The following is a 14,891-nucleotide window of genomic DNA, read 5'->3' as shown; positions in this document are numbered from 1 at the left end:
GTCCTTAAGTAACATAAAAGAAATACAGCAATAGGAAAGAGAAGCATGGATTGCATTTGGATAATCTTAAAAAAGGCAGCCTGACATTTTTCAGGTTTATGGCAAATCAACTTGTTCAGAATCGTTGTTTGTTTTGTAATAAAAGGAATTCCACATTTTCATTTTCGAGTTTTAAACCCGTGATTGACTTGAGATTTCCTCTAAACACCCTAAAATAGCGTGACATTTCCCCTTTAAGTCCGCATTCAGCCACACCTATTTGTTGGCCAACACCCTTCCCAACCAAATACACTACATTTCTGGCATGCAGTACTTCACATTTCAAAACCAGGCGAGCTCATTACTGTGAAGACATTTCACGAATATCTAAACCGTTATCATGATACAATAAACTGTTTTTACATGCAATTACCTTGGACAGCTTATGAACTCATCTGTACACAAGGGCTTTTAAGGACCTCTATTTGAGGTGTACCGTTCCTTTTTTATCATGAATTGACTGAGAAGATGTTCGATTGCCAGGCATTTCGTGCACTTGCTGTTGTCCACGTGACAAATTCCAAGAGTTGTTTGCAGCACGAAAAGTGAACAGCACTACAGGAACCAGAGTAGGCCTTGTTGAATGATATGCCGCATTTCCACCATAAAAGGGAGCGGCAAACTCGGTATGATACCTTACAAATGGACTTTTTCTTACACTACTTCCAACATTTTTATATGTGCCTTATGTGATAACACTCCTTGAAAGTAATTGTTTGGCAGTGTCACTGACATTCCTTGTTACCATAGCAACATGACCACGCCCTAAAACCCTGAATATCATTGCTATCACACCAACAGCAATAACTCTGTCATGAAAAACAGTATGGCTTTAAAATTTTCAGGGTACATTCCCAATAGATAGATCTGTGTAATGAACCTAACAGAAGCCAACTAAGGTGATTTTGACCTTGCCAAGTCAAAACAAACTTTTACAAAAATAAATATAGGGATAATTTTCAGCAAAAAGTGCTTGCCTAGGATGATCAAACTTGCCTTTTGATTTTATTTTAGGTTTATTGCACAGCAGCATAATTCAACATTTTGCGCAGAAAATTTCGGGAAATTATCTTAAATACTTTTTGAACAAGGCGTGTTGAGCTTCTTGCATTTTTGTCGAAATGCACTTTGTGAGAAAAAAGCACTTAAAAAATATAAAAGGGATCTGAGTATCTGTTCAACTCCTGAGAAGGAGAAGTGTGTTAAAATGCACCAGTAGCATAAGTAACTCCCTCTGCTTGCTGGTTCCTGTCTTACTTTTTCTTTCTTAGTCCCCTTGGGACCTTTCTCCCTTTTTTTCCATTCATTGCTTTCCTTATACTTAGCACCATGAATGCGATCTAAGTCAAGGCCCCTACTTCCTTCTCCAGTGTATTTTCCAGGTGCTATTTTTAAAGTTTCAAGTAAAAGCAAAACAGCTCTAGCTCCAATGTTAAAGTGGTTGATGGCATCAAACAGCCCAAATTCCAACAAGTCCATTCCAACAAACACTTCCTTAGGTATCTGCTCCCATACCATTCCATTCACTGCTTCATTTTGGTTTTGAGTTTTCCCATGAAGGCATTTATTTAGGAGGGTATCCTCACTCAACCTTTGATAGACAGGTTTCACCCTGGCAATAACAGCATCAGGTAGTCCAGGGCCATGCTTGAAGGTGTTCCTGTCCTGCTGAAACCCACACCAGCTTGAGTGTCCAGCCGTACAGTGGTTGTGAAGGTCACGTCTCGGCACAGTGGAAAAAACCTGTATGTACTGCCTTTTTCATTCCACTCAAGTCCCCAATGTTAGAGCGAAAGGCAATGCCATAATAAGTCTGAAGTTTGTCAATCATTGCATCAGTGAGTTTGCCTTGCCCACCTAGACCAGGATTTTCTTTCTTAAGTTTCCGCAGCGCTGTTCCAACACGTTTCTGTACATGTCCTATGCATTCTTGCTTGACAACCTGGACACTGTCTGCTGAATAGACATCTTTGACTTTATTGAAACTTTTGCTGTCACCATCTGAGTAAAGTTCTGCATATCGAAGCTTGTGGGTAATGACAGACCGTCTAAAAATACGATCAGTACCCTCTGCTTCCATGGCGGGTGGAGACCCCTTGTAATTAGATTTGCAATTGATTTGATATGCCCTCCAATGACGGTACTCCTCACTGTCTTTATCCAAATGGGAATGCCTCTGACATTGTTTGCAAACTTTTGAGAGAGGTTCTGCATCTAGGACTCAACCAGAATCAATCAACATAACAATTACACAACCATTCTGGGAAGAGTACCCCCTTTTTTGCCAGGTACCATTGCAAGAAACATCACAGTTGACGACATCATTTTCACCAGCATGCTGGGCATCCCTGATTTGTTTTGCTGCATTAGACATACTGTCCTTGGGAATTGGTTTGACATGTTTAGCAACTGTTCTTGCATTCTTCTGATAAGCCCTTGCTGTTGGAGGTGGTGGCATATTCATTAATGTGCAGAACGTTTTTGCTCCACTGTGACCCTTTCCTATGAACCTCATGGAGTACACCAGACGTCTGTTTACCTCGTAGCTCAAGGTTTGCTTTTTGGAGGTGCAAAACTCATGCTTATCGCCACAACTTTCACAAAGGACGTGAAGACTTGAAGCACATCCCTTCCTTTGGCAGTGAAATTTACTTTGGAATTCACCAGGGGTTGGCAATGAATTTTTCTTGAACCGCATGAGTTTTAAAAGAAAACAAGGACACCCTCAGCGAGCAAATGGAAAAGGAAAAAAGTCAACTGTCAATAGCCAGCGAATAGGAATCACGCTAAAATTAGAAGCCATATAAAACTTTGTCAATTCAAGGTCATATAAGAGTTTTACTGATGTACTTATTCCAGTTTATCTCCGAAAACGAAATCATTCACATTTTGATGTATTTCATTGAAACACGCCAGGTTGGCTTAAGGGGGGGTTTTGCATATATCCCATGATGCATTGCATATGAAGTATATTATCAAAAATCGTTAGATCACGTGATCCTTCAGTTTAAAGATGGACGCTGTAGTGAGAACACCGTGCGAGATCGAAATTTTCCGGCAGAATCGTTTTATCTGGGTGCACTGTATCGACCAAAACAACAGATTTGAACTATCGGTGGCTAGTTTTCCAATTTTAAAGCTGAAGTGCTTATACGGACACGTTTGCTTCATGACGGACTTGTCGGAGCGACGATTAGTTATCTTTCCCGATTGTGATACTGTGGTTGGAAAGTTTGCTGGAGTGAAATCACCATGCTGCATAGAAGTCAAGTCAAGTGCTGTATTTAGTGTAAGTAAGCTTATTTAATTATTGATGACCATGGCCGTTAAGCTTGCATCATTTCGTTTTCTTGGTGTTTGGTACTCAACCGGTTACTACTATTGATGCTCGAACGAAAACGTGCTTCTTCGTTTAATACACTTTGTTGCTCCATACGTAGATCTCATGCGATCCGTTTTTTAAACACTATGCTGCAAATCAGTTTGCACTATTATGCATGACGTTTCTAACAATTCTTTGCCGGCAAACATTTCTAGTGTCCTCTACCCGCCTCTACTAGCTGAGCTAACCATATGCGAGCAGAGGAAGTTATGTTTGTATCTGTATGAGAATAAACGAATTAAAATACTAAAAAATTGAGTCCTCTGTTTCCAGCTCTACAGTGTGATAATTTCGAAAGATTATATGTGTTTCTTTTCTAAGGCGTACATCACTGAAGGTTACCTATATAGCTCATCTTAATGTTTGGTTTTCTTTACACATCAAGGTTGCCCCTGAAGAGACTGAGGATGGTGAAGAGGCCAAAATTGCCATTGTGTGGGATTTTGATAATGCAAGTGGCATGACAGCAGCAGCTTATGTAGTGCATCCAGAGGAAAAACCAGGAGATGGTTTGGTGATCATGCCAAGACTCGTGTTTAGTAAAGTTAATTGTAACTGCACTAAGTTTCCACACCTGGGGGATGTTATTGTTTCCTCACAAGATGACACAGAATCAGTCTCCCAGTATCTACAAAATTTAGACTTGGGCAGTGAGTCAAATAGTGAGGAGGAGGTATCCGAGAGTGATGAACAGGAACTTGTTTCTGAAGATAGTGACGACAACGATGCTGACAATGTTGAGCTGTTCACTGAAACAATGAATCTGAAAGGAAGCAGCTATCATTCATCATTTCAGACTCACTTAAGGCAATGCAAAGAGGTACTGATGATGAAGGAAGCAGTGACTGTTCGTTTACACTTTGAACCAACAAACAGACGTGATGAGAACGCAATTGTGGTTCAGGTGAAATTAGCCCAGTCAGGGTCAGAAGAGATGTGGAAGCCCATTGGCTATATTCCTGGTCCAAAAGTGCCCAAAGTGACAAATGCACTGCAGAAAAATGAAATTCAACTGGTCTCTGTTAAAAATGTTTTTTACCAGTATGTTCCATCCATTAATGATTTTAGGTTCTTTCCATCAATTGCTGTTTCAAAGATGGGTAGGTGGCCCCAGAACAAAAAAGACTACAAATACAATGAAAAAATTTAGTTGCTGGAAGTTGAGAGGAGCTGTATCTCAGTCAGAGTGCAAATTATGTGGTGGTTCTGTTCAACACTGCAGCGTTTTGTTAACGACTATGTAACCCACCTAAAGACATGTGATGAATGCAACAATGCAAGTATACAACAACATTCAGGGTTGGACACAATTTCTTTGCATAAAATGCTTACTCTTATTAACTTTATTTCAGAAAAATTAGGTAAGCAAAAAAAATTATCCAACGATTTGTCTAGATTTGCATACCATATTAACTTAGGGTTGTAACTTTTGTTCTGTTTAGCTTCTTTAAATAAAGTTCATCTTGTTTACTCACATTGAACCATGGCAGATTTACTGTATGGGGATGGCCTGTTAGGTCTAGTCACCCACACTAAGGGTTTTGTTTGAAACTGCTTGTAATATCCTCACTGATCACATCTATTATATTTTATTAAACTTGTGTGGCAATTTGCCACTTAATTAATAGCCCTTATGCATCAATACATCAAAATAGCTAATTTCACACCAAAGTTGCAAATTCATAAATTTTAATATGAATGAATTCCCAAAAGAGCTGAGATGCGAATAAACACACATGCACGCAGCATGGACAATTTTGCGCAAAACAATTCAAGCCTTGCTGGTTAATCTACAGGGCACCTGCTGTATTACTGCATGAGCCTTTATGTGGATAATGTTAACCAACACCACTGTTGGACATTTTCTCCAGTTACACAAAAAGAAGTGATATATATCCTGACAACTTATCATGTGCACGGGGGGGGGGGGGGGAAAGACACACTGCAGAAGATTTTTTCTCGATAATGGTCTATCACCTGATTGTTGAAGAATATTCCTTCTTGTTTCCTGATCAAAATTTTCAGCCTTTTGCTTAATAATCCAATACCAGAGCAAATCTTGGGGAAGGGGTCTAATTTAAATACCTTACAATAATATTAATGCCAATTGTGCAATACTAATTCCTATTGAATTTTCAGTTTTAAAACAAGTCCAGGTGTATCATGGCACCTTTGCTTTCATTAACCAAAAAATATTCCTCATAAATTGAAGACTAAATTTAACTTCCTACATGTAGTTGTTAATCTGAACCAATTCCGAGGCCAGTCAAAGAGTGTGCTTATTGATAGCAGTTCTAATTGTTTTTGTTGAAAAATGAATTTTCCTTTTAAAATTGAAGTGTAGCATTTTTTTAAACTCTTTGTTAAACTTAAAAAAGGAAAGGTGGTGATTCTGTCTAAGTAACTATTGTGGACTAAATTATTTAGCACAACCTTTAACCTAAAAAGGAAGTCCCAGTATGAATCACATTAAAAAATAGCATTGGCCAATAAAATTTTTTAATTAATTGTGAAGTAAACAAATTCACAAATAAGGTTGAAATTCCCCTCCTTTGCACAACACCTATTGACAGGATAATTTACACTGGATTTGGTAAAATATCTTCCGGCTTATGGAATGATTGCCGAATGGTTTTCTTATGCCTTGCTGGCAGGTGTGCACGACCAGCAACAAAAATTGAACTATCTTCTCTTTGATTGATGACCAGCCTGTGCAGACGGAGAGGGTGGCTCCTCAGTTCCTGGTCCTCATCGATTTCAGGACAGACATCGAAGGAGGGGAGTTCTTCTTCCGAGTATCGCTCATTTAGGGTCCAGTAATAAAATGGAAGGTCACCATCCATTCTCTTGCTGAATTCCCTAAATGAAACAAAAAAGCAGAAAACAAAAACCTATGGACTTACATGTAATTCTAAAAATGGTGTCCTGGTAATTAACAGGGTGGGGTGAATCTAACAGGGTGACCTAACAGAATGCTTAGGGGTCATCTGTGGAGGAGTATTATCCCACCACAAACAACTCGATTTCCCCCAAAATACCACTAATCAGAAGATACCTGTGTCAAGATAGCCTATGTGGCAGGGGTCTCAATGGGAGGGAAAGAGGGGAAGACCAGCAAGTAAAGTCGACTTAATGAAACTCTTGACTGGACTAGCTGGCTTTCGTTTAACCTACATGTAGTTTATATGTCTAGATGTAATTATGTACAGTTACCTAACTCCCTTTGGCCAGTACTCTTTGAACTGCTTCAGGACAAATACATTTCCAATGTCTCTGTGAGTGATCGCAAAAAAGGTTTCCAAGTCATCAGTAACTCCAGCACGAGGGTGCTCAGGATATCCAATAGCATTGTTCTGTAACCTTCTCTGTTCCTGGCTCTCGATGTTGGTTGTGACTTCAATTACAGTCTCGCGTGAAAAGCCACAAATGTTTTCAACAGGCCTACAAATTGGTTCAAATATAAGTACACATTAAATTCTGTGAGTGGATAATGTTTTTTTTTTTAATGTTTCCATATCCTAACTTAAGGGAAGACTTTCCAAGACTGATTAACCCCAGACATATATTGTCATCACTCTATTTCTATTGATTGGCGCTTTTGTTTCTAACATACATTCCTCAAGTTTTGCTTGCTCAGGACACCTCCCCTCCCTCCACCTCCTCTTCCCTCATTTAGGATAGCTTATTAACTAACCTGTATTCATGAAACAAAAATAAAGGGAAATCATACTTTGGTTTGGACCTACTGTTTTGATTTCTGTTTATAATAATAAAGCTTGTCTGACTGCAACATCTGCTTCCCCTAGATAACTGGACAGTCGAGCTACATTATATTACTATCTTTTCAGTTACCTGTTGATATCTATTGTAGAGAAATCATAGTTTGTTTGATGCCAAGGCATCCACTCATCAAGAATCATTGCCAGCATCTGGTAATTGTACTTGCATCTGGTAAGCTGGGACAACCCACGCCCATCTGATGCTTCATGCCACTTTACAAGTACTTTCACATATTCAGCCTCTCTGACATGACCATGTCTTTCCAAGGAATGTACCACATGGTAAGACAGAAGCCTTTCAGCATCTTTCACCTAGCTCATATGCTTACTAATAAATTCACTTGTGAAAATGAACATCATAGTCATTATAAACATCCCTTAACACATTACATAAAATGCTGTTAGTTTCACTACCAGCAACTTAACCCAAAAACAAACCTTGAAGGCTATATGGTCAAAATTTGTCAATGGGTTGACGCCAGTTAAAATAGTTTAAATACCAAATGGTGTCAACCTATTGGCAAATTCAGACAATCTTAATTGAACTGGCAACCAAAATAGATTACCTGTACAGCAGTGCTCTGAGTAAATGGAGACTTCTTGTCTTGCCTCCACTGTGTGGTTATGCTCCTGCATGGCACATTTGTCTTTGCCTATAAATAAAAAATGTGAATAATGATGCCAGTAATAATAGAAACTTGGCCTTCATTCACTGCTTAGCAGACATATGTTTTGAAAACTGTCTTTTACATACATTTTGATCACACACCGTAACAAAGAGAATTGATAAGTTTCATTAACTAGAAATCTGAGTTTACATGTAGTAGCCATAATCAACCATGAAGCATCAAGAGTTTTTTTTCAAATTAACATGATCACATAATTGGAGAATTAACAACTGTTTATGTAATTTTCGTCACCTATCTTCATTTGATTTTTTATCTAGACTCACTTTCAATGGGTTGCGGATGTCTTCCTTTGCAGCCCTACTCCACATTGGACCAGCAAACAGTCGCTGAAACCTGGTTGGAAATTCAGCCAACATTGTTTCATACCATAGCCTATAATCGTCTGGAACGGATACCTGCCAAAGCCAAAGGAGAGCATAATTAATCCTTTAGAAATCACAAGCAAATGTACACTGTAAAAATAACAGAGAATGATGTGATATTTGCAGCCAATTACATGTATGTGAATGGAGAATCTATTCATAAGATTTAATCATCAAAAATTTCATAAATTTTAAAGTGATCTTCAAGAGATATGTTTGAAAACAGAAATAAATCCATTGCCATTATTTGACAAGGTGCCCCTTGCCTTGTCCTTCTCGTCATAACATATTAATAACGCCAGGGCTGTCATCAAGGGCAGCCTGTAACCCATGACACCTGTAACAGCTGAATGTGCTTGATCAGCCCTCGATGTTACTGTGTGAAATGGTCTGTTGCTCATAGAATTTAACTACAAAGTAACCCCACATGAGTGGTGCACTACATTCTTGAACTTTCATTTACAAAAACAATTTTAAAGAATTTGACTATAGTTACCTGCATCACATTTGTGCTTGCGAAGAAGTCCACAATAAACTGGATCATTCCAAATGGCATCCGCTTCAGAGGCATCAAGGAGTCACTGCCATCTGGTCTTGATTCTGAAATAACCTTGCTTAGATTATAGACTGTATTGGATTTATTGAGATCCTGAAGTTTTTTCATTGCATTCAGGGACAACTGGGGAAAATTCAACACATTAGTTGTTATTCCAATCTTCTTGGAAGAGATATCGAAGCACTTATTAAGGACTAAGATACAGTTTTGAAAATTGGCATTTTTAAACCAGGATTCCAATAACTGAACAAGATATGTAGTTATCCATTCCATTTCGAAAAGAGTGTTAGCCAATTGCTTCAGTATGGTGGTTGGTGGTGTATGTAGTTTGGAGAGTAATTGAAGTGACCGAACTATCAAATCCTTTAGCTGGACAGGTGTAAGATGGTTCAGCTTGTCAAGTAAATTCTGGCTGACATGGAGTGGAGCAGGTGATGGTGTGGATCGATCACTCAGGATGCTGTCATCTAAGTATGCCTCTAGTGACAAACCAAGTGCATCCTCTGCTTCATCCACAGTCTTGTATTTTTGCTTGAGGTCTGTAAGAATATGCTGCCTCACAGCAGAAGCTGCAACAATAGAGATATTGCAACGATAGAGATATTGCTTCAGAACAGAATAATAATATATTATATTATATTTGTTTGAATTATCAATGCACTGATTAACATAAAGGCGAACACCATCAAGGCACCATTCACTGAGCTTGATTGATACTTGACTAACTACAGTACTAACTAAGACCACGCAGAAACATTAAAAATATCATGTTCATAACCACATGCATACCTTTAGTGGCTTAATACACAACTTTCAAACAAGAATGACTTGTAAAAATTTCTCTTGATCCATATTTTAATGTTGAGTATTCTAAATCTATAACAATTAAAGATTTAATTCAAATAGATCTATAATAATTGTATCACCTGAGCGAGGAACAACAGAGTTGAGTGACTGGTTAATGTAGTTGGCTGCTTCCTTCCAGTAAGTGTTCTTAGAACCAAATGTTGGCCAACGTTGATCAGCAGAGAGATATTCTGGATGTAGAGCAACAAACTGCACAAGGGCAGTGTCCTCTGCAACTGTCCATGGACGCCTTCGTTTCCCTGGGCTACTTGTAAATTTTAATGGTGAGGCTTTCTTAGCATTTTTTAACAAAGAGTGTGCAACCTAAAATATGAGCAATAGAACATTCATAAGACAACAATTATATTAATATTTTGATCAGAGTTATAAATGTATTGTGATAATAAGGTATTTTCCACACCATCTATCTCAACAACGTTGATAAATTTTATAAACGAAACCATCATCCACCAAATGGTAATGAACACAAACTACACAATTATTGAAAAAAAAAGACAACCGTACCCTTTGAGCAGGACTCTTTGCCGTCGTCTGGCTCGAAAACGACGAGGAAATAGACCTTCTAACCGGTGTGGAAACTGTCGACACACTAGATCGTCGCTTGCTTCGTGGTTTCCCTGGCGTGTCATGGGAAGGTTGATGACTGCGCTTTAAGGAAAGATCGCCCTCGTCCATTACAGAGCAAAGAGCACTGAAAACAGGAGAACGCAGCTTACTTATTACTCAAAACGGTAACCAAATGAAATCTAAACGAAACAAAAAGAAAAATCAAAGCGGCTTACTTTAAAATTTGCAATGCGATTAGTGTTATCACGCTGGAAAGTAACTGATTTTCGGGCATCACTGAAGTCTATAGTGTCACTAAACCGCACGTAAGTGTCTCACAGACACAAGATTATTAACGTTACATTCAGCTCTCAACCGCCAAAACTGGAGAGGTCAATAGAGGTCAATGCATAAATTCTAAATATCTGACCTTTGTTTTATATGTAGGCCGCTTAACTAATTCATACATATGCAAAGAAGTGTGGAAAAGGAGAAATGAATCGAAGCACCCAACCGTTCACGAAACAACAAAGGCCCACCATTGAAAACGTGCTCTATTGTTTGACTTAATTTTCACGCTTCACGGCCACCAGCATTCAATTTAAACTAACAACATCATTTATAGAGCTTATTACAACAATGTAACCAAATTCCACTTACCAGACTGTAGCAGAAGTAGTAAAGAAGGCTACTCAAAAACCGGAAAAAACCGCCGCTCGTGACCGCCATGACCCGCCATATTTCGCAAACGTGACAAAAACTTGCATCAGAGCATCATGGGATATATGTAAATCCCCCCCTTGGTTGGCTTGGAAGAAGAATCCGCGAAATGCAGCCAAGAAAGGACGAACTTCAAACAAGATCCGCTCCAACACTTAAATAACGTTTAGGTGCTTTAAACAAACTTCTGATAACACAAGCTAGTGATAAACACACTGTGTCAGTTTGTAAGACCGGTTTCAACCGGTTTGCGACAGGTCTGATGTAATACTGTCATCTTCCTTACTGTAGATAAGTCTTTTTTGTTTTTTAAGGCAAAAGAAGTAGAGCTCTAGGCTGAAAAACCTTTTTATCTGAGAGCCATGATTATCTCTCTAGAATGTGACTGTAAGAGAATACCTGTATATCACTAAAGGCTAGGGTTTGCTAGCTAGGGAAGCAATTCTGTTCCTCAGTTGATTAAAGCCCTCGTTCTACGAGTGGCGTCCCTTGTTTTAATCAACCAATTAGATGACAAGGGTTTTAGGTTCGCTTTACGTGGCTTGGTTAATTGAAAAATTAGAGCCAAGCTGTAAGCCAATGTTTAAGACTTTAAACGGTACATTATATTTCTAAATTTTGCCGTGGTTTTATCGTTTTTCCCTCAGTCTATGCTGTAAATTAAATGGTCTTGATGAATGGCCCTCGAAATTGGTAAATAACTCCCCTCTTGGGGAGGGATGAAGACTGGACTCAAGAAAGTGGGGGAAATAGAGGCAAAGGTATCTAATGCCCTTAAGTTTGCCCTAAAGAAATGACTCGTGAAATTACATGAAAAGGTGTCTGTTGTTTGTATACTTGTTAGGAAAGAACTCATGAAAGATTCGTCAACGATTGGCTGCAATATAGTCCTAATCCAAGAGGATATAAAGGTGGAATATCTTCACTGGATAGGTACGAACGGTTTTGAAGTAAATGAAAGATTTACTGCTTGAAGCTTACATTGTCGTCAATTAAATTTGATGTCAAGTAGCTGTTTGTGGAGACCAAAAGGGAGATTTAACACTGCGTTTACGGAAAACAGAAAACGACAGGTTGAAACATGTGTTTTCTCAATGAAAACAAAAAAAATCGTTTGATTGTTGATCGCTTCTTGCCTGTTGTCTACAGGTATCGAGCAACTTCTCAAGACAGAGAGCAGAGTTAGAATAAGAGAATTTTCGAGCTTTCATGACACAAAGTTGCTTGACGTTGGTCGTTTTTCGTAAACGCCATGCTAAATCTGAATAACGAAATATACTAAAATACGAACTACCCAAGCAGTGCGACAATTCTTCCCCTTTAAACCAACAATGCTCTAGCTCTTTGCGTTTCTCTTGCCCCTAACCCTCAATGTTTCTTAAACTTCTTCAGTAGTATTTGTGTCCACGGACAGTGATCCCCTAATCAATGAACTAAGCGAAGCTCTGAAGTTACTCGAGATGTCAGAATGAACATCTGGCCCCAGCTGTTCAAACGATAGACAGCGCTATCTGCTGCATAAATCAGTACCCACTGGATAGAACAATTGGTTTTGCCATATCCACTGGATAGTTTATCCAAACTGGCCATTGTTCTACGGATGGCTGATTAAGAATAGGGGAAAATTGGACCCATTGTTCTGTGTATGAACAATGAGGCGGATCACCTCGTGAGGCACTGGGATCATAGTCACAAAAAGAATGACCCCTCCCCACACAGACAACCCATATTCCCATATCTCACAACTTATTCCCAAACCTGACATTAATCAGAAAGCTAAAGTGACACACATAGTTGTTCTAGGAAGTCGTCTCCGAGGAAGCCTTACGTTTCAGGGTTTCCTCTGTAGGAAACGCTTCCACAAAGTTCTTCACTGAGTTCAGGTTTTGATACAACCGAGTGAGGTCAGAAGTAGTATTGTGGTCATCAACGGCCTCTGTCAGGAGAACACTGGTATTATTGTGGCGAAGGACCTTCTCAAGCTGCATGTAATAGGTAGTTGTGCATGATCTCTCCCAACCCACATTGCTCATAACATCCGCCAATGCCGACCCCGAAAGAGCCAGTGTTATGGCACAGCCAGACCTAAAGCTATGTGTCGTCTCACTTTCATCGATGCCAGCCTCTTTGAGGTACGTTTTCAATGTGCTATTCATCGCTTCCAAGGAAATAGATAAAGGAGAGATTGCACCCTGAGCGGTTGTCGGCCGAAAAAGAAAACTATCAGTCAGGTCAACCTGCATGGCATGCGAGTTAGCCATGTATCTCTCAATCGCTGCTACGGTACAGATTTTGACATTCGCACATCTTCTTATTCCAAAAAGATTCGATCTGTCTCCATGAAGCGGTTTTCCCCATGTGTGGTTAAAGATTAACCCATCATCATTGGGAAACCTAAGGATTTCATTTGTGCGAACCGGGCCAAGGTCTAGGTCTGTCCCCAGAGAAAAGCAAGGTTTTGAAATAGGCTTGATCTCAGGGTCAACAATACAGCTGGAAGATCTTCGTACAGAGCAGAGACAGAGTTGTTCAATGAAAGCCACCTTGTCTTGCAAGCTTTCTTGAGCTTTTTGAATACTTTTTGTTTTCGTTTTTCTGTTCAGGCCCAAGTCATGTAGCCACATCTGTGTCTTCATATACGCCTTGGTATGCTTGGAGGAGTTTTCCATGCTTTGCCACAGTTGGCGAATGATGGTGGCCATGTGATCAACATACTTTAATCCCTGATTGGCATCAACACAAGCAAGTGCCAGCTTTTGACAAACACAGTTCTTATTAATCATATGTCGGCAGTCTCGCTTAAGCTTTGCTGCTAGCCCCTCCCTTTTACCCACCATCACACTTGCCCCGTCAGTGCATAGTCCAGTCAGTTTTGTCAGCCCAATGCTCTGAAACTGTTTAATGACTGTCATATAGTGCTTGGCTGTTGGCAGAATCACTGCTTTGGAGGGCATCCTCGGCGAAAAGAAGCCTTACCTCCACATTCTGCAGGTCAGAATGGTAGAATTGGACAAAGCCAATAAACTGCTCTACCACACTTACATCCATGGCATCATCACAAAGAAGACCAACCACTGAGCTCTTGGTGATGGCACTGATGGTGCGATCACATAGCTCATCTCCTATAGCTTCAAAGATCTCAATGATAGACTGCTGGGACCTGTGCATAAAGAACTTCATTGTGCTGTTTCCGGCACGCTCCAGGAGCACCAACAGTGAGAGGAACTTCTTGTTTGCCACCTCTTCTTTTGCGAGCCAGTATGCCGACAGAAATGCATTCTGCAAGATGGCATCTTGGGCTGCATCCTTCTGAACAGCTAACTTATGGAAATGCGAAACACGCTGAGTGTGCTCTGCTTGGACGCATGATTTGTGGTTGCTGCTGGACAGATGATCTCCTGGAGTGCCTAGCCACATACGGACTGATGGCTTTTCACAGAACTGGGCCAGTCGAACTTCCCCCTGCATGTGCTTCATACACAGAAGACAGAACATTCCCTTATCTTCAATGTAAATTAGCCACCACAGACCCGCATTTACATCTAAAGCACTGTTGTTGTTTTTGGACTAGTTGCAGTGAGTCTTTTCATGACACAAATCATGATGATGCACCTTAGAAATATCAACTTTCCAACAATGTGCTTAACATCCTGGGTACAATTGATTGGAGGGGATTCTGTAGAGGAATAGTGGGTGGTGTAGTCATTAAAGGGATAGGACGCTGTGGATCAGGCTCTGTTGCGTGAGAATTAACTGAGGTCAAGTTTGAAACGAAAGTCGGCATTAACGGTACACAAGGTAAGGTGACAGCTGGTGGAGCAGTACACTCCTCAGTTGCATGACAAACTGGAACTGCAGGGTCATTGTTATTGCTGCCGGTGTCATCATCTACAGAACGCAAGGTTGTCTTATTATCTGTTGCATGTAAAGTTATATTTAATTTACCGGTAT

At 39.8% G+C, this 14,891-nt stretch overlaps 1 pseudogene; it reads right to left on the bottom strand.

Moving 5' to 3' along the window:
• Positions 1-1,241: 1,241 nt before the first annotated feature.
• Positions 1,242-2,737, bottom strand: LOC138033652 (uncharacterized; annotated as a pseudogene).
• Positions 2,738-14,891: the final 12,154 nt, after the last annotated feature.

Source organism: Montipora capricornis, chromosome 2 (assembly GCF_036669925.1).
Source record: "Montipora capricornis isolate CH-2021 chromosome 2, ASM3666992v2, whole genome shotgun sequence".
NCBI classification, from domain to species: domain Eukaryota; kingdom Metazoa; phylum Cnidaria; class Anthozoa; order Scleractinia; family Acroporidae; genus Montipora; species Montipora capricornis.
This window is presented reverse-complemented; position numbering and strand designations above follow the sequence as displayed.